Consider the following 24,935-nt stretch of genomic DNA (forward strand, 5'->3'; position numbering starts at 1 on the left):
TCTGATATCACAGCCCAGCACTTGGAATTACCCCGGGCAGCCCAGATTCTGCCCTTAGAGCAACCAAGGTGGGCGTTTGAGCGGGAGCTGCAGGGGCTGGCTGGTGGCCCGGGGGGCTGAGCCTAAAGAACATCTGGGCAGCCTTCCATCCTAGAGCGTCAAGATGAAAATCCTGTAAAGGTAGGACCTGAAAAAAATAAAAATAAAAAAAGCAGGTAGGACCTGGAAGGCTTTCCTGCTGTCCCTGTTGGCTGTGATCCCTCGAAGTGAAAATAAATCCCTGGGGAGTGGGGAGGGGGCTGTTCAGGCTCTGGAAAGAGCCCCTGGAAAGCCTGCTGCCTTTGTGCCTCGGCTCACACGTGGCCTGGAGAGATGGTGGTCTCGCCTTGGTCTCCTGGGCACTCTTCCCATTAGGAGGAGGAGTGGCTTCCTGAAATGTGGGGTTTCTGACTTGTTGGGTGGGTGGGAGGAGCTCGGAGAATGCCTGCAAGTATGGAGCCATGGCTTCAACAGTGCCCATCCTCCGGAGGCTGAGCGGGGACCGGGTGCGCTCGTCTCAGGACAAACGGAAAACACGGCCACATGCAAGCTGTTCACCCTCAGATTCCTTGGTCCCGAGAAGGAGAAGCCTCATCCACTGAGGTGGGCAGAAGGTTTAATGAAGTCTTTCACGAGCTCATTAAGGTAGTAAAATATTGACTGGCATGGATTAAACAACAGCAACAACACACACACAAACACACACGCACACACCCTGAAAAACTTCTCTGTAATTTAGGTGGGCGCAAAGGCCACTGGGGCGAACACGTTACAGTTCTTAGCGGAGGACCACTGAGATTCTAATGAGCTGATAAGGTGGTGCCCAGGAACTCCCATTTTAAATGTATATATTTCTGTTTTTAAAAATATTTTTGTATTTATCTTGGCTGCTCCAGGCCTTAGTTTTGGTGCCCAGGGTCTTCAAGCTTTGTTGGGGGCATATGGGGTCTTTAGTTTCAACATGAGAACTCTGCTTTTTTTTTTCTAAATTTTTGGTTGCCCTGAGTCTTCCTTTTCATTGCCGCGCACGGGCTCCTCATTGCAATGGCTTCCCAGGTGGCGCTAGTGGTAAAAGGCCCGCCTGCCAAAGCAGGAGATGTAAGAGACTCAGGTTTGATCCCTGCGTCAGGACCCCGTTTAGGAAGAAATGGCAACCCACTCCAGTATTCTTGCCTGGAAAATCCCATGGACAAAGGAGCCTGATGGGCTAAAATCTACAGGGTCGATAAGAGGCGGACACGACTGAAGCGACTTAGCACTCTCGGGGAGCACAGGCTCCAGTCGCAAGGGCTTCAGCAGCCGTGACACATGGAGTCACTGTCGCACGCGGCTCACGGGCTCTAGAGCACGGGCTCAGCGGTTACGCCACATGTAGAATCTTCCTGGACTGGGAATTGAACCCTGCGTTGGCAGGTGGATCCTTATCCACTGTACTGTTGGGGACGTCTGCAGTGTGTGAACTCTTAGTTGTGGCATGTGGGATCTAGTTCCCCAACCAGGGAATTGAACCGGGGCCCCCTGCACTGGGAATTTGAAGTCTTAACCTCTGGACCATCAGAGAAGCCCCAGAAACCCCTATTTTTAATATACATTCCAGGTAGTGCTCCTGTCAGCCCCCCATGGATCTCCTTTTGAGAAACACGGTCCAGGCTCAGACTTCCTGGATGGCTTGCTGCAGCCATCTTGCTTCCCACATTTCCAAATCACACGTTTTCCGTGGAATGAGGGTTGAATTCTGTTTTACCACCATGTGTTTTTTTTTTAATGAGCGGGATCCAGAGAGACGAGACGGGTGCTGTGGGGAGTCTGCCCGGTGCACTTGGATCTGTATCCTTGGCCGCTGTCTTCCAGATGTAGGTGCAGCCTTCTCTCCACCTAAGAGGGACTGTGTCTGTACCGGGAATGCTGCACCCTTCGCCATGAAGACTCTCGGCCCCCCGCCTGGACTGAGAGAGTGGGACTGTGGGTGTGAACTGTTGGTCACTGAAGCTGACAGCAGCAAAAAAGGCGTTGCTGACCAGAGGGTTTGGCTTCCGTTTCTCTGGTGGCCCCAGGATGAACTTTCAGTGGTACCGTGGGCAGGGCGGTGGGCAGCTGTTGCTCACCAATAGGTCAGCAGCTCGAGGTGGGAATTCTCTGCTTGCTTTAACTGTGGATCCGGGGCCCCCAGAATGCCACATGGCCCTCTGTACAGATAAACAGATCTGTGCCTAGTTTGGGGAGGGTGAAGTCTGTTTCTGGTTTCTAGCCCTTTGGATTAGGCGGTGTCCAGCGTTTAGGTGTTCAGGCCTCGAAGCCCCTTGTGGTCTCAGCACTTCCCTCCAAGCTTCCAGCCCAGGTGAGAGGCAGGCCATGTCCTGGCCTGTAGTCCTTGGCTCACAGGTTGCAGGACAGAGGGGCTGAGCTCACCCAAACCCTCTGAAACGTGGATGAGTCCGACTCTCTCTCCCTCAAACTCTTCTCTGCCCTGACTCACATCTGGGCCACTTCATCCAGTAAGACCAAAGGGGCAGTTAAGATTTCCCCTCAGCGATGCTAGGACAGGAAGCCAAGCTCACTCCACTCCACGGGCCCACCCCTGGTGTCTGGGGAGAGAAAAATCTGTGCCCAGTTTGAGAAGTGAGGCCCTGGGGCGGGGTGTCAAAATCGAGGACCAGCCTCCTCATCCTGAGGGCTCGTTGCAGGCGGGCCAGTCGCTCTTACGTTGTAGCTGCAGCATCACCTTGCGTGGACTCGTTGCTCAGTAAACATCTCAGCTGAAAGAGGCATAAAAGCCTCAGGAGGGTGCAGGTGGACTCGAGGATGCTGCAGAACCCAGGCACTGGGGCTTCTCAAAAACCTTGTTGTTGTTATGGAAAACTTAGGACAAAACAGAAGCAGACAGAAGTCTCAGGAACCGGCCCATACTCGTCACCAGTTATCAGCTCAGTCTTGTTCCTGTGCCTCTGCCTTCTCCCCTAATCCTGCATCATTTTGAACATTTGTCAATATTTCAGGGTGTGTCTCTAAAAGATAAGGATGCCTTTTTTTAAGTTTAATATATTCAAGGTACCGTTGTCATATCTGAAAAATTAACAACGCAGTGCACTGAGGCTTTTTTTTTTAAAGGAACTTGCACTCTCCCTGGTGACTCAGAGGGTGGAGGGGAACCAGAAAAGGGGGTCAGGGCCTGAGAAAGGGGGACACACATGTGCTTCCAGCAGAGAAGGCAGAGCTTTCTTCAAAGTCTGAAGAAACCAAGGGGAAAGTTAGTGTCTCTGGGAGAGAATTCTGGCCCTTCTGGAAGAAGCAGGACTTGGCACAGGGCAGGGCTTCCTGGAAGGACAGAGACCTCTGAGGGCTCAGCCTCGCCAGGGGGCCTGCAGGGTGGGGAAGGGACGTGAGTTGGAGTCAGTTCTCAAGTATCCTCATCAGCAAAGGCAAGCGCCACCAGAAGGGAACTTAGCAGAGCAACAGCGTTCTGTTATGTAAGAGGTGTTGACAGTTTGGATTCAGACGTGACCCTGCACCCATACAGATGGCAGCGGCTTACCCCCCGAGGGACTCATGTGAGTCGGTGCTGGCGGAAGAGGCTCAGCTCAGTAACTGGGTCACTCACCAGCGAGTTGGAATGTACACACTGAATGCAAGCAGGTTGACACCTCAGTTCTCAGGGAGGCTGAGCTGGGTTTTCAAAGCGAGGGCGGTGTTTGTTCTGACTCTTCCCACAGACCCTCTGCCAGCTGGCAGAGCCCAAGAGCCCATGGCCCAGAGGTGGCCCCCTTATTTCAGTAGAAAAAATAAGCATTCTGAAATGTTTGTATTGGAGGTGGACTTCATAAAAGGATTAGTAGGTCAGAGTCGTTTGACCAGAAAGGTAAACTAAAGAGTCACTTGTCTGCATTTGGTCCATTCTTACTATTAAGATGCTTTAAGTGTCATTTTCCCACCAGGGCAATTATCCTGATACTAATTGCTTCCTTTGTAACTAAAGGGTATAATAGCACTTACCTTTGTAATTATCAGATTGAGAAGGCTTGTGCTTTGTTCCCATTTAGATGTTAACCTACTGGTGGATCTGTGGGCATGAGCTCCAGTCTCTGACGTGGGTGGGATTAGCAGCTCATTTCATCGCTAGTGGCAAAAGTACGTGACCTGAACCCAAGGTGAGCTGGGATGGGACGTCTTCTTGGGTTCCTTCTGCACTCGACTTTGCCAGCTCAAGCTCAGGCTTTGATTTGGAGAGAAACTTACCAAGGTCAAGGCTAGGTATTCAGGGCTGTGGAACCAGCAGAAGGGGGTCTTCCTCACCCCGCCAGGGGGCATAGCTGAGTCTCATTTGCATAATGGTGTGCAGGGGTGTGGCTTAGTAAAGGGGGCACAAGATTTGGGATCCTAGTTTGGCCTTGAGTCATTGTGTAACTTAAAAATAAATTTTGAATTATGTTAGTTTCAGGAGAACAGCAAAGTAATTTAGTTATATATATGTATATATATATATATATATATATATATATACACACACATATATATATGTATGTATGTATTTACCCCACTCCAGTACTCTTGCCTGGAAAATCCCATGGATGGAGGAGCCTGGTAGGCTGCAGTCCACGGGGTCGCTAAGAGTTGGATACGACTGAGCGACTTCACTTTCACTTTTCACTTTGATACATTGGAGAAGGAAATGGCAACCCACTCCAGTGTTCTTGCCTGGAGAATCCCAGGGTCGGAGGAGCCTGGTGGGCTGCCGTCTATGGGGTCGCACAGAGTTGGACACAACTGAAGCGACTTAGCAGCAGCAGCAGCATGCATGTATTTTCTTTTTTCAGATTCCTTTCCATTATAGATATTACAAGATATTGAATGTAGTTAGGGAACTTATTACTTATCTAGTAATAGTAGTGTTTATTTGCTAATCCAAGACTCCTAATTTATCCCCGTTGCCCCCACACACACGTTCCCCTTTGGTAACCATAATACTATTTTCTATATTGGTTGTGAGTCTGTTTCTGTTTTGTAAATAAGTTCATTTTTTTAAGATTCCACAAATAAGTGATGTCACTTTTTATTTGTCTCTCTCTGACTTCACTCAGTATGATAATCTCTAGGTCCGTGCATGTGTGGCTTCACCCTCTCTTCTGTGTGGCTGAGTAATACTCCGTTGTGTACATGTACGTACCCCTTACCTTCTTTGCCCTTCCCTCTGCCGGTGGACACAGGCTGCTTCTCTGTCTGGCTGTTGTGGCTCGTGCTGCTGCACACACCTTTGTGAATTAGAGTTTTTGTCTCTTCCATTGTGTAACATTTTTAAAAAATTTACTTGACTGTACAGGGTCTTAGTTGCCACCCATGGGATCTTCACTGCATCATGTATGATCTTTTGTTGAGGCCCACAGACTCCCACGTTGTGTGAGCTTTTGTTGAGGTGCATAGACTCTCAAGCTGTGTGAGCTTTTGTTGAGGTACACAGACTGCCAAGTTGTGGCCCTCAGGCTCTGTGGCCTGTGGGATTTCAGTTCCCTGACCAGGGTTTGAACCTGTGTCCCTTCCACTGCAAGGCTAATTCTTAACCAGTGGACCACCAGGGAAGTCCCTTCCAATGTGTCACTTTTGACGAGGCCCTTAACCTTCATTTCTTTGCTCCTCAAAGGGAGGATCATTGCCTGTATCTCCAGGTGGTTGTGAGGGTAAGTAGTGATCATTGGCAGGGGCATCCAGCAGTGGAAATGGCCACTGTGAAGGGTGGTGCTGCCAAGCGCCTGGGTGTCGAGCTAGCCAGGTGGCTTTTGTTGGGAATCTGCCATTTCCCCAGGACCATTCTGTGAGACTGCCTGAGGTTAAAAAGGGTGTTCCTAAACATTTCTGCTTTTTAAGATAAAAACCTTTATTGTTTTGTAAAAAGATTGAATGGAAAAAAGAAAAGTGCAAACCATACTGGGAAATGAACAAAAGGGAGAAAAATCTCAAATCTACTAACCTAGAAATGATCACAGTTAAATCTTTACTGAATAGCATTGCAAACATTAATTTATGCATACAGATGCATTTTCATATATAATTTCACACCACTGGGAAAATTCACAATATTCAATATTGTAACTGGCTCATTAAATTCAACATGTTGCAGACTGTCTGGGCCCAAAAAATATGCATCACTTTTTATTATGGAAGCTTTCCAGTATGTTCCATGCAGTATATCTAACACTTATACCATACACAGTCCCGTGTTCTTATCACGCACCTTCCAACAATGATCAGTTCATGGCCGATCGTATTTCATCTCATCCCATCTTCTGCTTCATTATTTCATTATTCTGCTTAATTATTCATTACTCATCATCCCCTCACCTTTCATTATTATTATTTTTTATTGTGATAGATACACTTGACATAAAATTCACCATTAGTGACATTTAGCACACTCACAGCATCGTGCAGCCGTCATCTCTAATTCCAGAACACTTTCATCATCCCCAAGAGGAAGCCCCATGCCCATTAGCGTTTACTCACTGTTCCCCGCCTCCCTCTGCTCCTGGGAACCACTAATCTGCTTTCCCACTGTTATTTTAAACCAAACCCCATCTGCAAATATTTCACATGTATCTCTAAAATCCAAGGACTCAGGGCTTCCCTGGCAATCCAGTGGTTAAGACTCCGAACTTCCACTGCAGGGGATGAAGGTTCAATCCCTGGTCAGGGAACCAAGATCCCACATGCTTCACAGTGTGGCCAACAAGTAAATGAATAATAAAAATACAAGGACTCTTAAAAGCATCCATTCGAGACCACTGTCACACCTGAAACAACAATTCTTTAATCTTATCACTGGTTCGGGTATCTAATTATAATGTCTTTTTTCTTTCTTTGTCTGCACCCTGTGACATGTGGGATCTTAGTTCCCTGATCAGGGATCGAACCTGCACCCCCTGCACTGGAAGGCAGAGTCGTAACCACTGGACCACCAGGGGAGTCCCTTAATGTCATTCTTAACACTGCATGTTATCCATTGGGTGGATATAGCACAATTTAATCAAACATTTTCTTAGCCGTTCAGGTCGCTTGCCGTGTTTCCTTATTATCCAAAAAAGCACTGGGACAAGCATTTCTGTGCTCACTTTCTCTTTCCTTTGGCTCTGGTGTGATTATTTCCTAAGGGTAAATTCTTAGAGAAGGGATTGCTGGGTTGAGTGCACACTTTCCACTTTGATACTTGGCGAGTTATAAAGGTTGTTCCAGTGAACACTGCCTCAGCAGAAAGTGTGTGGCATGGCTAAGGGAAGGTAAACCCACATACAGCCTCCAGTGAGCCTTGGCCACCATAGCTTATCCAGAAGTGCCCATGCTCGTTCATTTGCATGGAAACGCCCCTCTGCACCGGGCTCAGGGTCTCCCAGATGTGATCACAGCTCAGGGCCATCGACTGACAACCACACTCAGGGGGAAAAGGCCACAGCGCCTGCGGCGACAGCCCAGGCAGCCCGGAGCTGTCCCCGAGAGGGACGAGTTCAGGAGGCCCCGAGGGCAGAGACAGGCTGGTTCGCAAACACGCACGTCAGTTTGGAAGCCTGGGGCACCGTGGGAGGGAAAATCCACACTCTCCTGTGGAGAAGAGGAAGGAAGGGGGGATCGGCGGGAATCATCCTCCGCTCTTGCTTCAACTTGTCTCTCTGTGCCATTAAAACACGACAGGAAAGGCAGTTTGCAAGAAGCAGTGAGAACACTGCCGTGATCCGGCCATCGCCCCTCCCTCCCCGCTCCCTCCCCCCCGTGGTGTGGCCTGTGGGTTCTCTGAGGACCAGTATGGCCTTCTGCGGGGTTTCCCAGGTGGCTCAGTGGGTAAAGAACCTGCCTGCAGTGCAGGAGGTGCAGGAGATGTGGGTTCACGTCCTGGGTCAGGAAGATCCCCTGGAGGAGGGAATGGCTACCCACTCAGTGTTCTTGCCTGGAGAGTCCCATGGACAGAGGAGCCTGGCAGGCTACAGTTCTTGGGGTGGCAAAGAGTCGGACACGGCTGAGTGACGGGGCACACACGACCTCCTACTCCTCTGTGCCTGTGGTCAGCACGTCCCACAGACGTTTGACAGGTGCTTCCGAAAGGCCGCCCCAGGCAGCTCTGCGTCCGGGCCTGCCTGCACCTCCAGGGCCGCGCTTGCAGCTGCGGGGGCTGCACAGACGAGACAGTGAGTAACAGGGACCCACACCTGCCCTCCCTGAAGGAGCTCCAGAAAACACAGGAAGCACTTTGAAAAATAATAAAATCAGTTAATTATTTTTGGCTGCGCTGGGCCTTTGTTGCTGCGAGTGGCCTTTCTGTCGCTGCGTTGCTTGCGCTGCTCACTGCAGCGGCTTCTCCTGTGGCTCCCAGGCTTAGTTGCCCCAAGGCATGTGGAATCTCCCCAGACCAGGGTTTGAACCCGTGTCCCATGTATTGGCAGACGGATTCTTATCCACTGGACCACCAGGGAAGTCCAGGAAGCACTTTTTAAACTTTTTTTTTTTTTTAAGATGGACTATTTTAAAAATCTTTGTTGAATTTGTTACAATACTTTTTGGTTTTTGGCTTCTTGGCCGTGAGGCATGTAGGATCTTACCTCCTTGATCCATGATCAAACCTGTAATCCCTGCATTGGAAGGCGAAGTCTTAACCACTGGATCACCTCCGAAGTCCCAGGAAGCACTTTTTTTTAAAAAAGAGCATGTCCAGCTTCTTTCCAGAATGAGGTAGCAATAGTGCCAAAGGGACAGAGCAGGGCTCAACCTCGAGCTTGGGCGATGGGGCGCCTTTGGTGACAGGTGCCCCGCCCGATGCCACCTGCCCAGCCCCGCCCTTTGCTTCTCCTCCCCTCACGCTCTGTCCAGCTCCTGTTACCAGAAACCAGCCCGTTGCCCTTGCTTCAGACGCGCTTCTGGCTCTTCAGTGTTCCTCAGTTTATTATCTTCCCTCTTACATATGGATTTCATGCGTGCCCGTCAGATTCTCATTTAATACGAAGCAAAAACCCTTAATCTCTCTGTAGTCTATTTAAAACCAAATGGAGGTGCCTGAACTGCGTGATCACTCAGGCTGGGCGCTCAGTCCTCATGGGGCTTACAGGCCCCAGCCAGCGGAAAGGCATGGTTATCCAGTGTTGTTTTAAAAGCTGCGCATCGTCCAGTGTCATCCAGTGGCATTTCCAGCGCCAGTCTTTTTGCAGTAAGTGTGTGCAGTGATCCGTCTCCTCTTGGAAAAGGGCCAGGCGATTGTCCAGAGTGGGTCCCACGGCACATTCGATCACCAGTGAGCGGCGGGGCTGCTAAAACTTTGAGCTGTGCGTTGTCCTCGGCTCAGTGCCTGCGGAGTCGCGACTCGTCACTTGTGAGACGGACTTGTGAGACGACTCGTCACTTGTGAGATGGGGACAAACGCCACAAGGCTGAGACCCCGCCGTTCCCCACAGCCCGCCGCAGTGCGCTCAGGCCACTGAAACACCGGTAAACCCTTTTGATTTAATCCCCTTGGCATTTGTGGATCTGACTTCTGTCACACCACTGCGTTTCGAGTGGTAAATGCCGTGTGCCAATTTTATTTTAATATTAATGGATTTTTCCTGTCCCACTAATACACACCATGGGAAAGGAGTAGTGAAAGCCGTGCTCACAGTGGAAAGCAGCGGCCCCTGCCCCCAGCCTTCCATCCTTCCTGCGTCGTGGTCCCCGCCACACACCGAATCATTTGTCCTTGGGCTCAGACCCCAGCCTGGGCTGCAGATGTGGAGAGGCCGTTCTTGGGGGTCTCCTGGCCAGGGTACGCACTGTCCACCTCTCCACTGGAGCCTGCGCTCCTCAGACACACGCTGCCTCTTGGTGCCTCTGTGTGTAAGGTGACTGCAGGTGGGCCGGAGTGTCCTGTCCTGGGGCCAATTGTAGGGAAAGAGACCCATTAAGGAGCACCCCGTTTCTTCTCCCTGCACCCCGCCGCCGAGGCTGACCCCGGGTGGTGCTGGGTCTGCTGCAGGCACAGCTAGGCCAGCGGCTCAGTGAGTCACGAATGGTCTGCTGAGAGGAAGGCCCTTTATCCCTGTTCACAGAGGCGACCTCAGCGCCTTGCCCAAGATATCTGTTAGGAAGTGGGGATGCTTTGATCAACATCTGTCCTCTCGGCTAGACTGCTGGCTCCCAAGAGCGTGCAGAGCGCAGGGCCTGCCACATAGTTGGTGCCCAGGATTTGAATGAGTGTGTGAACAGTGGTGCTGAAATCCCGATGTAGAGTTTTGCAGCTTCAGAGCTGTGCTTTGCTGCATTCTCTGGATGAGGACCCAGGGAAGAGCAGGAGCAGAAAGCGTTGTTTTGCTTGCTGCCTGGTGGGGTAACCCAGGAACAGGGAGCTCTGCTTAGACGCTGGCCCTAATGCTTGAAAGAGTCGTTGCGGCTTCCCCAGAGCCCAGGCATGCTCCCGCGTTCTTGGGATCGCCTCTGTTCTCTTGCATTGAGTCTTGTGGAAAGGGAAACGGGCCATGTGAGTGAGATTTTCATTGGCCATCGTGCTGGTGTCCTTTTGCCTAAAAGCAGCTAAAAAAGATAATCTGCAATCACAAATCGAATTCTGTCTGAAGAACACCTCTGCCCCACGCTGCATCAGTCCTGGCCCGTTAGGGCGGGGATGCCCCGGGGAACCTGAATGGTGGTCCCGAGCGTCATGGCCGGTGCAGTGGCCTCATGTGGGCTGATGTGGGGGGCGACAGGTAGGGTCTTCTCAGTGAAGGAAAGTGGGGCCTTTCCAGGGGACAGCCGGACCTTCAGCAGGTCTGAAGGTCTGGACTTTCACGCGGGAGGTCTGACCCCACGAAGGTGCTGGGCCTCGTGGCCTCGGTGGCTTGCAGCGGCTGCCCCAGCTGCAGGGTGTGGAGCACAGGGTTTCTCAGTAGACAGCCTTTCTCTGTCTCTCTCTCTCTTTTTTAAAGTTAGTTTTCCTTTTTTAGAAACTGAGGTATCATTTTTTCAGAAACATTTATTTATTTTCGTGTGGCTGGGTCTGCTCTCAGCTGCCGCACGCAGGATCCTTTGTTGAGGCGCACGGACTCTAGTTGTGGTGTGCAGGCTCGATGGGTTGGGCGCATGGGCCACCATGTGGGATCCCAGTTCTCCAACCAGGGATTGAACCCAAGTCCCAAAAATTCTCAACCGCTGGAGCACCAGGGAAGTCCTCAGAATTGAGGTATAATTGATGTACAACCTCATGTAAGTTTAAGCTGTAGAGTGTGTTGATTTGACACACTTATGTATTTTATTTTCTTCTTCCAGTTTTATTGATATCTTTGACATACAGCACTGTGTAAATTTAAGGCGTACATCATCACGATTTGATGGGCAACCATTCTCTTTGGTCTTCAATATGTGTTTGTTTTAATGCTGTTACTGAGCGTAATCGGTTCAGTTCCGTTGCTCAGTCATGTCAGACTCTTTGCAACCCCATGGACTGCAGCACGCCAGCCTTCCCTGTCCATCACCAACTCTTGGAGCTTGCTCAAACTCATGTCCACTGAGTCAGTGATGCCATCCAACCATCTCATCCTCTGTCATCCCCTTCTCCTCTTGCCTTCAATCTTTCCCAGCATCAGTGTCTTTGCAAATGAGTCAGTTCTTCTCATCAGGTGGCCAAAGTATTGGAGTTTCAGCTTCAGCATCAGTTCTTCCAATGAATATTCAGGACTGATTTCCATTACGATTGACTGATTGGATCTCCTTGCAGTCCAAGGGACTCTCAAAGAGTCTTCTCCAACACCACAGTTCAAAAGCATCGATTCTTCGGCACTCAGCTTTCTTTATAGTTCAACTCTCACATCCGTATATGACTACTGGAAAAATAGGCACGCCATAACTGCTTTTGGGCTTCCCAGGTCACGCTAGTGGTAAAGAATCTGCCTGTCAATGCAGGAAACATAAGAGATCCAGGTTCAATTCCTGGTCCCCTGAAGAAGGAAATGGCAACCCACTCCAGTATTCTTGCCTGGAAAATTCCATGGACAGAGGAGCCTGGCAGGCCACAGTCCACGGGGTCGAAGAGAGTCAGACATAACTGAGGATCTGAGCACAACTCCCTGTATTTAAACTATACAATTTGCTAAGTTTGATGTATGTACATACCTATGAAACCACCACCACAGTCAAGATTAGGGACATATCCGCCACCCCAAATTGCCCTGTGTCCAGGCCCCCTGCCACCTCCCCAGACCACACTGACCTGCTTCCAGGCACAGCAGCATTTACATTTTCTGGATGGTGCACAAGTGGACTTTACAGTAAGTCTCCTCTTCCTCTCCGTTTGGCCTCTTTCACGCAGCGTGACTGTTTGAAATCCACTCAGGCTGTGCTCACGTCACTGGTTTTCCTTAGCGTGGATTCTGCTGGGGATGTACTGCGGCTTATCCACTGCCTCCTGCCTCAGGGTGTTGCCAGGTTTTGGCTGTTGCAGGTAGAGCCGCTATGAACATTCATGTCCAAGCATTTGTGTGGACAGGTGCCTTCCTTTCTTTTGGGTAAATACCCAGGGGTGGCATGCCTGGGTCAGAGGGTAGATAGATGTTTAACTCTCTAAGCAGTTGCCAAATTGTCTTCCAAAGTGGTTCTACAATTTTATACCCACACCAGCCGTGTGGGGGAGTCCAGGCTCGGGGAGACCAAGTCAGCCTACCCAGGAAAACCTGAGGAAGTGTTGAAGTCAGGTTTTCTTGATAAACACACTCATTTCACTGTTTTTTAAGATATTAAAAAATATGCATTTATTTTTGGCTGCACTGGGTCTTTGTTGCTACGCACAGTCTTTCTCTAGTGCAGTGAATGGGGGCAACTCTTCACTGCGGTGCAGGAGCTTCTCATTGCGGGGGCTTCCTGGTTGTGGAGCAGAAGCTCTAGGTGTTCGGGGTCAGTAATTGTGGCCCAAGAGCTTAGTTGCTCTGTGGCAAGTGGTGGAATCTTCCTGCATCAGGGATCAAACTCATGTCCCCTTCATTGGCAGGTGGATTCTTAACCATTGGACCATCAGGGAAGCCTTCATTTTGCTTTTTAAAAATGACTGGACATTTTTCTCAGGCATTACAGCATTTTATATGTCCTCTTTGCTTCAAAGAACATGGGGCCTGTGCACAGGTCACATTCATCAGGACCCCTAGTGTGGAGGGGGATCAGGAGGGTCACTGTAGATACAGACTGTGTCTCTTTTCTTTCCCTTGGGGCCTGAAACACCACATCTTAAAGTAAACAAATAGCTCAGTAATACCACTAATACTGTCACTCCCAAAATATGACTGATTGTGTAAAATCTTTGCCTTAGGGAATGTTGGAGCGAGAATGCAATTCATGGAGATTCGTTATTTTTGGAAATAGAGAAATCATGACACCTTGATGGAAAACATGCCTTTTCTCAACCTGGTATTCCTTGCCAACCCTGTCCCTGGGACCCAGAAGCTTCCCAGAGCTCTGCTACTTAGGTCAGCCAGGCAGTGCTGGAGCGGACCGACCTGTCTGAGAAATGAGCATGGTCACTCAGGACTGCACTAAGGGAAAGTGCTCCCCAGGACATGAGACCTGCAGAATGACTGCTTCCTCCCACAAAGAGGCCTCAGAAACAGCAGTTTTTGCAGACCATGTTTGTCCTTTGACGAGTTTTAATCATAGATCTGGAGCAGGCAGTGCCTTCTGAGTTAGAAAACTTGCTTTCTTGCTAAAATTTTATGGAGATCAGTATATTTTAAGTTATTACACAACAAATACATACTGCACATCTCTCTGTGCCAGACAGTGTTAGGAGATAAAGACTGAGTGGAAAACAAAACCAGTCTGTGCAGCCAGGGACCTCATTGCCTGCTGGGAGAAGGCAGACAGAGCCTCAGACAGTCACGGTGGATTGTGTCTGACAAGTTGACCGGGGCAAAGCAAGCACAGTGAAAGGCACCTAACCCAGTCTGGATAGTCAGGGAAGGCTCCCTGGAGGAAGTGATGCATAAACCAAGACCCAGAGGGGTGGTGGTGAATAGAGTGCAGTGAAAGTGAGACTCAGAGGTGGCAGAGAGCATGACCGTCCTCAGCTGAAGACAGTTCTCGGCGGCGGGGTTGGGGCGGGAGCAGGGAGGAGTGGGGAGGTGAGGATGTCCCAAGATGATGCTGGAGAGACCAGCCCGGGCCAGATCCTGGGTTGTGAAAGGCCTCCCCAGCCAGATTCCCCTCTGGACCGCAAGGGCTGCCGGCGGGAGCCTGCTGCGCTCTGCTCTGCTCCTCTGGTGGGAGGTGGAGAATGTGTCAGAGTGAGGCTGGACGGTGGGTGGCAGAGGGGCCAGAGGGTCCAGGTGGCAGGTGATGCCAGCCGGGGGTGGCGGCCGTGGGGAAGAAGAGTACCGGGATCTGAATGAGCCTCAGGGACAGAGCCGGGCTCTGTGTCCTGTCTGCTGCTCGTGGTGTCTGAAGTGCCAGACCCAACTGAGCTGGGATCCTAGCTGTGTCATAACCCAGCCCCCTCCCGGAGTAGGAGATGGCACCCCGCTCCAGCATTCTTGCTTGGAGAATTGCAGGGACAGAGGACCTGGCGGGCTGTAGTCTGTGAGGCCACAGAGAGGCGGACATGACGGAGAGACTACGCAGCAGACCTCCATCCCCGCTCAGCCCTTGCCTTTATTTAGAAGAATCGGGCTCTTGTGCGGACGTGTGAAGTGTCAGCACTGCTTGGCCACGTGGCACCAGTCCAGGCGGCAGTGGTGATGGTTGGCGGGGACAGTTTGAGCGGCTGCAGAGTGTCGTGCGGGTCAGGAGAGCGGAGGGGAAGGCGTCCTGCCGGCCCTTGGGGTCTCCCGTTTCCCTGGTGTCCCATCAGTCCCTCTGGAACCACTGCCGGGGCACAGGGTGTGGAGTCCCACCCGGTTCCCAGGGAGCCTCGTCCTGCAAGGATAACCTGCAGCAGGGAGCCCCCGCGCCTCTGCCGCGTGGCGAGCAAGTGGTGGCCGGCGCGCTCAGAGCAGGCCCCGGGCTGTGGGCGCTCAGCATCCTCTTTCCAAAGGCCGAGTGTGCTCTCGGGTGGCTGACGGACCAGCCAAGGCCTTTGGTGTGATTGACTCTGACAGACTCCAAGAGGAGCATAAAACGAGTCTGCAAGCTCAGGCTTGCAGAGCTCCCGCAATGACATGTCCCCTTTCATGTAAAATTAGATTAGCCCCGTGACTCCAGCATAATGAGTCTCTAATGCCGGGGACCGTGGTAATTAATGTGTTGTAAACGTTGACTTTTGATTCAAGGCTTCTTGGGGAGGGGGGTTGGTAATTAATTTTAATAGCTTTGAACAAATTTACATGAAATATCATAAAAGGGTGAAAAAAAAAAAAGGCTCGACATCAGCTCGTTGATGGGATTGAACTCTGTTGGCCGCCTGAGTCCGCACCATGCCGGAAGAGTGAACGCGAAGGTGTGCTCCTGGGGCTGATGCGTCAGCTTCGGGCTGCGGAAGCCTCTCTAGTGAGCCACAACCTGAAGGGAGGCTCCTGGAGGGATCACCGCACCATCTCTGAGGTGCACCCTGAAGGCCTCAGGGAGAGGTTCTGAAAGGAAACCCAGCGCTGACCAGAGGAGAGGCCCTGAGTCTGGCAAGCACATGGGGACCGTGTCCTCAGCACATGCGAAAGCCAGGATTTCTGGGCCGTGAGATCAGCCCTTTCTTAGAAATGACCTGGCCCATCTTCTTTCCAGACTGCATGTCTTCCGCTATTTCCAGGGGCCGGTAGCCAACATATATGGACAAGGTTTCCTTTCCACTGACCCCACCAGCTCAGGGCAGATACTGCTGAGAGAAAAGATCAACCTACAGAGCACACAAATATCGGGAAAAAAACACAGAACATAGAAGAGCCCCTGGGACAGCCTGGTGCTGCTCTGAGGGGTTCAACACGTAGAACAGGCATTGCTTGGGCTCCTCAGTCCCCCGGAGAGCCCTAGGGGAGAGAACTGTTTGGTTGCAGGTGGTTTGGGTGCAGCCCTTCCAGAAGGCAGCCCCCCGGACTGGAATTCTGATGGACAGACCTCAGTACTAATCCCGAGAACACAGCACACAGCAAGATTTCCTTTCCTTGAGATTCTTTCTCTGTAACAGCTTTGCCTCCTCCTCCAAGTGGAAACTCTGTTCCCGTTTTAGAGTGTAGTTTAATTTGATTTTGTGCATGTTGTTTGAGGGTGGGAGGGATGTGAATCTTGTGCCCTTCTCCACACATGCAACACTGAGAGTTGTCCAAAAGAAACAGAGGTGGTGGGGGTGACTTCGTCCCCCCTGGTCCAAGGTGGTTGGGCTGCGGGAAGACGATGTGGGCTCCTAGGTTGGCAGATGCAGAACGTTTCGTTGTAGGTGTCCATTGGTGGTGGGCTCCGTGGGCTGGAGGCGAAGCTGGCTGGATGATACGCAGGGCTTATTGTCAGGTTTGAGCCTCAGCCTGCAGGCATTCCCAGGTCAGGAAAGACTCTGGATATGGAGCCCCACATGACGCTGCTTTTGAGCCCTGGTTTTTAGGGAGAGAGAGAAAGAAAGGATGGCAAAGACTGGACAGCCTGAAACGGCGTCACCCGTTCTGTAGAAGTTTTAGCTGCTTGTCTAGCTTGTACACATACGTGCTCTATGGTGGACCTGGGGAGAGGCAGGAAGGAACAAAGCCAGAGTGCCCTTGTTAGTCCCAAGGCTTCGGGGTCTGCCCGTGGGAGCTGGATTTGGAGCGTGTGTGTTTGTGTGTGTGTGTTCCCTCCCGTCTCCACAGCTGCTTGCTCTTATGACTTGTGTGCTGGTAGCTTTCAGGTCATATGAAATAGCAAGACTGTCAGCAAAACGCAAAAACCAACCCTACAGGAATGGGGCTAAGTGCATTTTACTAAAGAGAGAGGGAGAGAATTGGGGGAAGACCTGATAGGTCATTGGTTATTTGTTTGCTTGTTTTTCGGTTTGAGATATAACTTTCTGAGACTCCACTGGCAAATGAGGTCAAGGGTCTTTTCAAGACCAGCAAGCTTTGGAATAAACCATTTAAAAATCAGTTAACGGGTTTTTCTTCTGCTATCTCTGGGCTTGCCTCGCTGCATAACATGGCTGCCCTGAAACTAAGGAAACTGAGTGCTGGTAATCAGAGTTTTAAAATTAATTATTTGGCTGCGGCAGGCCCTAGTGTGGCATGCAGGACTTTGATCTTTGCTGGTAAATGAACTGTTCATTAAAATTGATTGTTTTCTTTTCTCTACACATGTTTGAGAGACTCAGCTCATATCAGAGAAATATTCCTCTTGAATCATTTTCCTATTATGCAAATATATATATTTTAAATTAATTGATTGGCTGCGCCAAGTCTTAGTTGCGGCGTGTGGGATCTAGTTCCCTGACCAGGGATCCAGCCTGGGCTCCCTTTACTGGGAGTGCGGAGCCTCAGCCAAGTGACCACAGGGAAGTGCCCGATAACTGGTTTTTAAAGTCCATTGCTTGGAAGGACTTTGACAGTCAGGGCCAATATGATCCCTGATCCAAACATTGCCCTTATCCGGTTGACAGACCTTACAAATATTGTGGGATCCTAGATACAGTCAGTCCTGCCTCTTTATGATATCTGTGCCACAGTCCTGTCCTGTGAAATATTTGTTGATCTTAATTCCACTTTGTGGATAGAGAAAAGTGTATGGAATGGCAGAGTGCCTTGGCTAGCTCAGATTGGCAAGACAGAGATGGTCACGATTGTCTCCCAGGGCTGGGCACAGGCCAGTGGGGGTTATAGAAGCCTTTGCAGTGAATGGCTTGGTTCAGAACCCAGCTAGCCTTCCTCTCTGTCCCTAGTGGGTATATATCACCAAAGTCAGCAATAGAGTCAGAGGGCTGATGATTTAAAAAAAAAAAATCTGTAAGCATTTATCAGAGCAGCAAGAAACTTAGTATTTAAGAACCATGTACAGAAGCTTCAACCACCAGGGTTTGCATGATAAGAAATCATTTATGAATACAAGTATTTTTTCATCCACCATCTGCAGTCTCGTTTACTGAAGAAACTGAGATTATAAACCTTCCTGCTGTTGCTTCCTGCAGACATCCACTTGCAAGCCCACAGACAAAAGTTTGCATTTGTATTTTTTAATGAATCGTCTCTCCAGGGTTTAATTAGTCATTGTGGCTATGCATGAATCATTCATAATCTGGGTTTGCCACTAGTGCATGGCAGTTAAACTCAGATGAATAGAAACAGTATTTTCCAGCAGAATGTAAAATGCTCTTTGGCCAATTATCATTGGTTGACAACATGTCTTATAGAGATAAAAGTTGATTATTGGCAGCTGTTACAAGTTTTGGTTTGGGTTCTTGTCTGTTGGGGAGAAAAACAACACACAAGCCTCAAGTATCTTGTTTTTCTTTGTACAAAAATTTGTTTGTTTATTTTGGCTGCACTGGGTCTTAGTTGTGGCACTCAGGATCTTCAATCTCTGTTGCCACATGTGGGATCTAGTTTTCCTGACCAGGGATTGAACCCAGGCCCCCGACATTGGGAGCGAGAAGTCTTAGCTCCTGGACTGCCAGGGAAGTCCCCTCAATTATGTTCCTCATGGCACGTTGAGAACCCAGAGTCTCTAACACTCCCCAGCCCACCTGACATCAGAGAGGTGCCTGGAGCCCATGAGAGTAACATTAATGATCACTGCCACGTGCGCCTGCCGTGTGCCTGGCATTTCTACATGCTTTATGCGTCATCCTTCAAGTACCTTGCCCACAGTCACCAAGCTAGTAAGTGGCCGAGCCTGGCCTTTGGGCCCAGGTCTGCTGTTGGCAAGTTCTCGGCTCCATTCTCTCCACGTTACCTGAAAGCCGAAGGTGAGAGTGACTGAGGTTGCATTTCAACTAAAACGACGATGTGAAAAAAGTGATTAAAAATCTTTCACCCGATTTGGGAAAATTCGTGGCCATTATTTCTTCTCTGACTGCTTCTGACCTGTCCTCCCTCCTCTTCCTTTTGTGGGACGCAAGATACACACATTTTAGACCCTTTGACCGTCTGCCGCGTGTCTTTTGTGCTCTTGTTCTGTCTTTTCCTTCTTTATTCTCTGGATGTGTTTGATTAGCCAAGCTTTGAGTTCATTCATCTTAATTTCTGCTTACCCCTTCTGCCATGGAGCTCAGTCAGTGAGCTTTTCATTTCAGATACTGTATTTCTAAATCTTAAAATATCCATTTGACTATTTTTATAAATTTCCAGTTCTATTGAGATGCTCCATCTATGTTCCCATCTTGTCTTTTCCTCTTTCTTATTTGACTTATTTGTTATTTTGAAGTTGAAGAAGTGAACGTGTTAGTTGCTCAGTTGTGTCCAACCTTTTGTGACCCCATGGACTGTAGCCCACCAGGCTCCTCTGTCCCTGGGATTCTCCAAACAAGAATACTGGAGTGGGTTCCCATTTCCTACTCTAGGGGATCTTCCCAACCCAAGGGTCGAGCCCGGGTTTCCTGCATTGCAGACATCTGGATTCTTTACCAGCTGAGCCACCAGGAAGTTCACGTTAATGAACTCTTCATTTCAGATACTGTATTTTTAAATCCTAGAATATCCACTTGATTATTTTTATAGACTTCCAGTTCCACTGAAACGCTCCATCTATGTACTCATCTTGTCCTTTCCTCTTTTTTATTTGCGTTATTAATCATCGTTCTTTTGAAGTTAACTTCTTGCCCGTCAAGCTGCTTAGGACACACTCGACGCGCCAAGTGGATGTTCCCACTGGTTCCTGACATTTCAGCCATCTGTACTTCTGAAAGTCTGCATGTCTCATCTTTGGTTTCCCTAACAGCCCAGGCGCTCCGTGCAGGGAGAACACTAACTTTCTGAGGACTTCCCAGGAGTTGTGGGGACATGCGCCTACAGAGTTACGGAGCTTATCTGCTTCAGATCTCTTGGTTCAGAGCCATTGAACTGAGAGCCCCTTGGCTGGGAAGTTGAACCCTACTTGGTCAGAAGCAGGGTGATGGCATTTCAGGCTCATAACGGGGGCAGTGAGAGCCTTTGCCAATGTCTTAGGAAGAGTCAAATGTCCAGAGAGGAGGCAGAGCGCAGGCGGCAGGCTGCCATGGCGGGCCAGCAGAGAGGAGGAGGGCCAGGGCCAGGCCCCCCGCAGGGTCAGGAGGAAAGGACCAGCCGAGGGCTGAAGCAGAGGCAGGCTGCTGGTGGGCGGGGAGGAGGGGCTGTCCCATGCCAGTGCTTGGGCTCTCAGGGCCCAGCAGGGCACCACTGGCTGGGAGGGCAGAGGGCGGGCCTGGCTGGGGTTTAACAGCCACAGCAGTGCTAAGGGTGCCCTTAGCAGGAGGGTCAGGAGGGGGTTACTGGTCGTCAGCAGCAGTGGCAGTCAGTCTCCCCACCAGGATGAGAGTGTGTAGTGAGAAGGTCACCGCTCGAGGCCTGAGCCTCGGGACAGAGAGGGGAAGACATCCTGGGGGCAGAAGTGTCTTCCTGCTTTAGTGGATGAGAATCCGTGGCCTGTGTCCCAGTTCTTTAGGCTTTTCCAGAACCTAGAAAATAACTGAATAGAAATTTAAAATCTTGCTGTATGACTTGGATTGTTTCTGTTAGTTCCAAATCATGAATATTTGGGGGTCTTCAGTATAAATGTGGCCTGTCATGTCAGTAGAAATTCTGGGCTTTGTGCTAGAGGGGTGTGTGTGTGTGTGTGTGTGTGTGTGTGTAAATGGACTTCCCTCGGTCTCTCATTAGCCTCTGGTATGGTGAGCATGCAGACATGCTGGTGATTGCTGGATATGCTATACATTAGACAAAGGAATTAAACTGAAGGAATCATTTGTTACAAAATGCTCAGGAAAGTCCATTCCAAGTGAGGAAATGCACCAAGATTTGAGACTCTCCTCAGAAGTGTCAATATGTCCACTTGGCAGTTGTTGGGTGTTTGGAGGGCAGCTGGGAGGTACCCCACCCCCCTCATCTCATGCCTGTGACCATTGAAGCAGGAAGCCCACACAACGCCGTGCTCCTGGAGCCTGACTTGTGTCTTTTTCTGTAAGACAGTGCATTTATTTATTTATTAATACTTATTTATTTATTTGACTGGGTCTTCGTTGTGGCATGCAGGGTCTCTGAGGCACTGTGGGATCTTAGTTCCCCCACCAGGGATCATACCTGCATCCCCAGTGTTGGGAGGTGGATTCTTAACCACTTGACCACCAGGAGAGTCCCCTGACTTGTTTCTTATCTTTGGATTTTGATGCTATGCTACCTTAAATGGGAAAAATGCTCTTGGAAGTAGTTTTCAAAGGAGAAAAAGAAGATAAACTAAAAGATTGTTGAGGTCGTGGTTTTGCTTATCTTTGAGGTACCACGTGTGGTTTGTGATTCTTCTTGCTTGGTGTGAAAATGGAAGGAGCCCCTCTCCCCCTACCTTTTTCTTCCTGCCTCTTTCCCACATGACCCATGCCCACTCCTGCACCGTTTGTGAGGGTCAGCTCTGTGCTCTCTGCGGAGCTGCCACAGTCCATGAATGCTTGAGCAGAGTCCCTCATGCCTGGTTGGACAGCATTTATTAACCTTGACCTGAACTCATTCCATCTGGTTTTCCCCCTTCAAACTGGAGCCTCTACCAAATGGTAAAAATGAAGTTTTCTTTGGACCTGAATTAATGAGACATAAAAGTTGTTCTAAAGAGAGTTAAGGCAGAAGTGGCCAGTTTAGGCCGGTGAAGGGAAGGGTCTCCTCCTCTGAACCCCAGAAAGGCTTGAGGGAGGCCATGAAGCAGGCGGGGTCTGGGGGACTGTCCAGTCTACGGAGTCCCCTCTGCTTGGCCAGACAGGCTCGGTTTTCTCAGACTTGCAACCAGAGGGAGCCCCCCACGCCCCGCCCACATCTGCGTGTCCCATAGGGAAGCTGAGCCTCGCTGAGCGCAGACATGAGGGTGGCCAATGGTGGCCGAGTTTCTGGTCTGTGGTGGAGGCCAAGTCGGAGCCAGGGCTCCCCCATCAAAGTCTGGGATTTTCCTGGCCAGGGGTGAGGAGCAGAGAGCAGTGGGAGGGATTTGAGCAGAAATGAAGAAACGTGGAAGCAGTTCCGTGTGATGTCACCAGGCCCCGAGCAGCCCCATCTGTTGGTTGATTGATATGCTGGCTCCAAGGGTGTGAGGGAGGGAACTGGATTCCAGGTGAGGAGGGGGCCCCAACAGCCCTCCCTCCCTGGGTTCTGAAAGGAACTCTTAATTGATTAACTCCTCGCATCCCCAGGGTGTGTGACAGTGGGGAAATGAGGGCTTGAGCCAAGGGCCACCCAGGGGCCCCTCCCTGTCTGGGTTTCTGGTGAAGGGCCAGCCTTCTTTGGCCTCCATGGGGCTGGGTAGCACCCTTACGCCGGGTCAGGTTCCGGGCCACGCTCGCGCATTTTAAGAGGCTGAGCCGCCCTGTCCGCCGCCGTCCTCGTCCCGCCACGAAGAGAGCTAGCCTTTGTCTAGCCTGCTGGGCTGGGGGAGAGCTAGTCCCTGGTTGGGACCGGGCTGAAGCGGCGTGTCCAGTCCTCCGGGGACTGGCGAGTGGCCTCGCGGGGAGCCCTTCGCTCTTGGAGAGCGGGGCCCTGGGGGACAGAGGTGGCCTCATAAGGCTGCTGGGGAGGAGGCTGGAGGAATGAGGACGCGCCGTGCCGCGCCCCTGCCGCGCTCAGGCTGACCGACCGGCAGGCGGAGCGGGGCGCGCCGCTCCTCTCGGCTCGGTGGCGCTCGGAGTGCGCCGCTGTCCGCGGTGCTGAAGGGGCGGCCGCGGCGGGGAGGCTGGCGCGGGGCCGCCGGGCAGCACACACCCAATCCAGGGACCGCCCTCCTTCTCCCGTGCTCGGCGCGGCGGTGGAAGCCGGCACTGCACCGAGATGGACTGAGAGCGCGGCGACGGAAAGGCGGCGGCGGCGGCGGCAGCTGCAGGAGCCCCCGCAGCCTCCGGGCCAGACCCGCTTCCACACCCAGGAGACCCTCCCTGGGGTGAGTAAGGGGAAGGCGCAGCCGGGTTGGGGCGGACGAGTACTGGAGCGTGGGGGCTCTCTTGGGCTTTAAAATTTCCCTTCCCCATTGTAAATTTCTTCCAGCCCTGATCTTGAGTAGCCTACAGGGCTAAGGGCTCAGATCTCTGCCCTGGTACTTCCCCAGCTCTGGGGTAGAGGGCAGGCCCCTCCGCCCTCACAAGCAGGGGACAAAGGGTTCAGCCAGAAGTCTAAGGACGGTCACAAGGCATGTCCTCCTCCCAACCCTGGGGGCAGCTCACTGCATGGCACTGGGAAGGGCTGTTGTCAGAAGGGCAGCATCTTCCCCTCTCTGTCCCCGGGGGGATGGCTCTGGGCAGCCTGGCCACTGGAATTCAGCCCAGACAGAGGCCAGCCATCTTCTAGCAGGGAAAACAGGCTTGAGCCTTCACTGGGGCCGCAAGCGAGAGGTCAAGACCCGGCCCTGCCTCCCCCAGTCTCCTCAGACACCTGAGCTGCTATGACCAGGGCTTCGGGGCCAGCGGTCACAGCGCACCTGGCCGTTGCCAGTGGGCTGGGCTCAGGCAGAGGAGCTCTGGAGTGGATACTGGGCAGGCACTCCCTGCTGGTGTGTGTGTGTGTGTCTGTTTTCCCCAGCACGCAAAGGGGATTTTAAACTCCGGTGGTGCCTGTCACAGGAAAAGCCCTTCTCCAGCCGGCCTGTGCCTCTGAGTAAGCAGTGTGAGGTCACGCTGGTCAGCTACCCAGTCAGAGGAGCCCTGGGCTTCCTCCGTCCCTAAAGCTGCCCCCCTCCTGCCTTCGCCATCCGCTGGAGGGGGAGATGTGTTTAAACTTGATGGGTCACCTCTGCCTTCGATCCCACCAGCATTCGGTTCCCATCTCCATCACCTGGCAAGGTCAGACAGAGAGACCTCTTTATTCCTCCTGGGCAGGCTGTTGGTGCGGGGGGGGGGGGGGGCGGTGCTTTGCTGCCTCAAGAGAGGACCTGGGTGTATTGGGGAGGTGAGGGGCTGGAAGGGAAGGGACCATAGGGAGAAGTCTGGTTATGCAGGATTCCAAGCTGTGTGAGGTGCTCGTCCTACCCTGATGGATGTAAGTGATGCTCTAAATCTCGACAGGCTCGTGCTGGAGGACTGAGGTCTGTGTTTTGTTCTGTCTGTCTAGCCTAGGCTGTGGGCACCAGAAATGACTCTGGTGGGCAGCTTTCTTGGATCATGGAGTGTGTGACAGTGCTGATGAAAGAGAGGTGGAGAAGGTGTGTGAAATGATGCGCTGATTTTAGGGTCTGTGTGAGCTGCAGTGGAGCTGCGGTGTTGACAGAAATGCATGCCAAGGATGTGCTTGCATTACTTGCATAAAGCAGACCACTGGTAGCCAGGTACCATTATCTCTGATCAATGTTCTGTAAGAGGACAGGTCACCGGGGGAAAGTGCGGTAACTGCACCTCTGGCATATACTCAGTTTACATTATTCTTGATTGTTTTTTTCCACCCCAAAGCATTTTTGTTTTGGGTAGGTAAGTTTTTTTTCCTATCACGTGAACACTTTGTATTTTGGCCAGATGAATAAACCTCTTTAGATCTAGCGTAATTGTCTGGAAGGATGACTGACATATAACTGTACTTTGACATCCTCGTTGACATCCTTGTTTCATTAAAATACAAAGGTGAAAGTATATAATGGTAGGTCAGGTAAGCAGCAGGCCACTGCTTCTGCTTTGGGGAAACAGGGTTATTTGAGCTTCACGTGTTGTTTGTTTTGAAAGTACATTTATAGCCCCAAAGTTTTCCATATCTAGATCCAATTGAGGTATGTGTATATTTTTAGCGTGCTCCACACCTGTAATGCAATCAGGCTACCTATTTTTATTCATAGTCTGAGCAATTTAAAACCTCCTCAATAATTAAGGTGGGCTTGAGTTCCCTGTAACTGAA

The 24,935-nt window shown here is 51.0% G+C and overlaps 1 protein-coding gene across 2 annotated transcripts in view; it reads left to right on the top strand.

Annotated features, from left to right (window-relative positions):
• Positions 1–24,935, top strand: part of OSBP2 (oxysterol binding protein 2) — a 119,496-nt gene that overhangs the window by 26,107 nt on the left and 68,454 nt on the right. The gene's annotated exons all lie outside the window — the stretch shown is intronic.

This window comes from Odocoileus virginianus, chromosome 12 (genome assembly GCF_023699985.2).
Source record: "Odocoileus virginianus isolate 20LAN1187 ecotype Illinois chromosome 12, Ovbor_1.2, whole genome shotgun sequence".
NCBI lineage: Eukaryota > Metazoa > Chordata > Mammalia > Artiodactyla > Cervidae > Odocoileus > Odocoileus virginianus.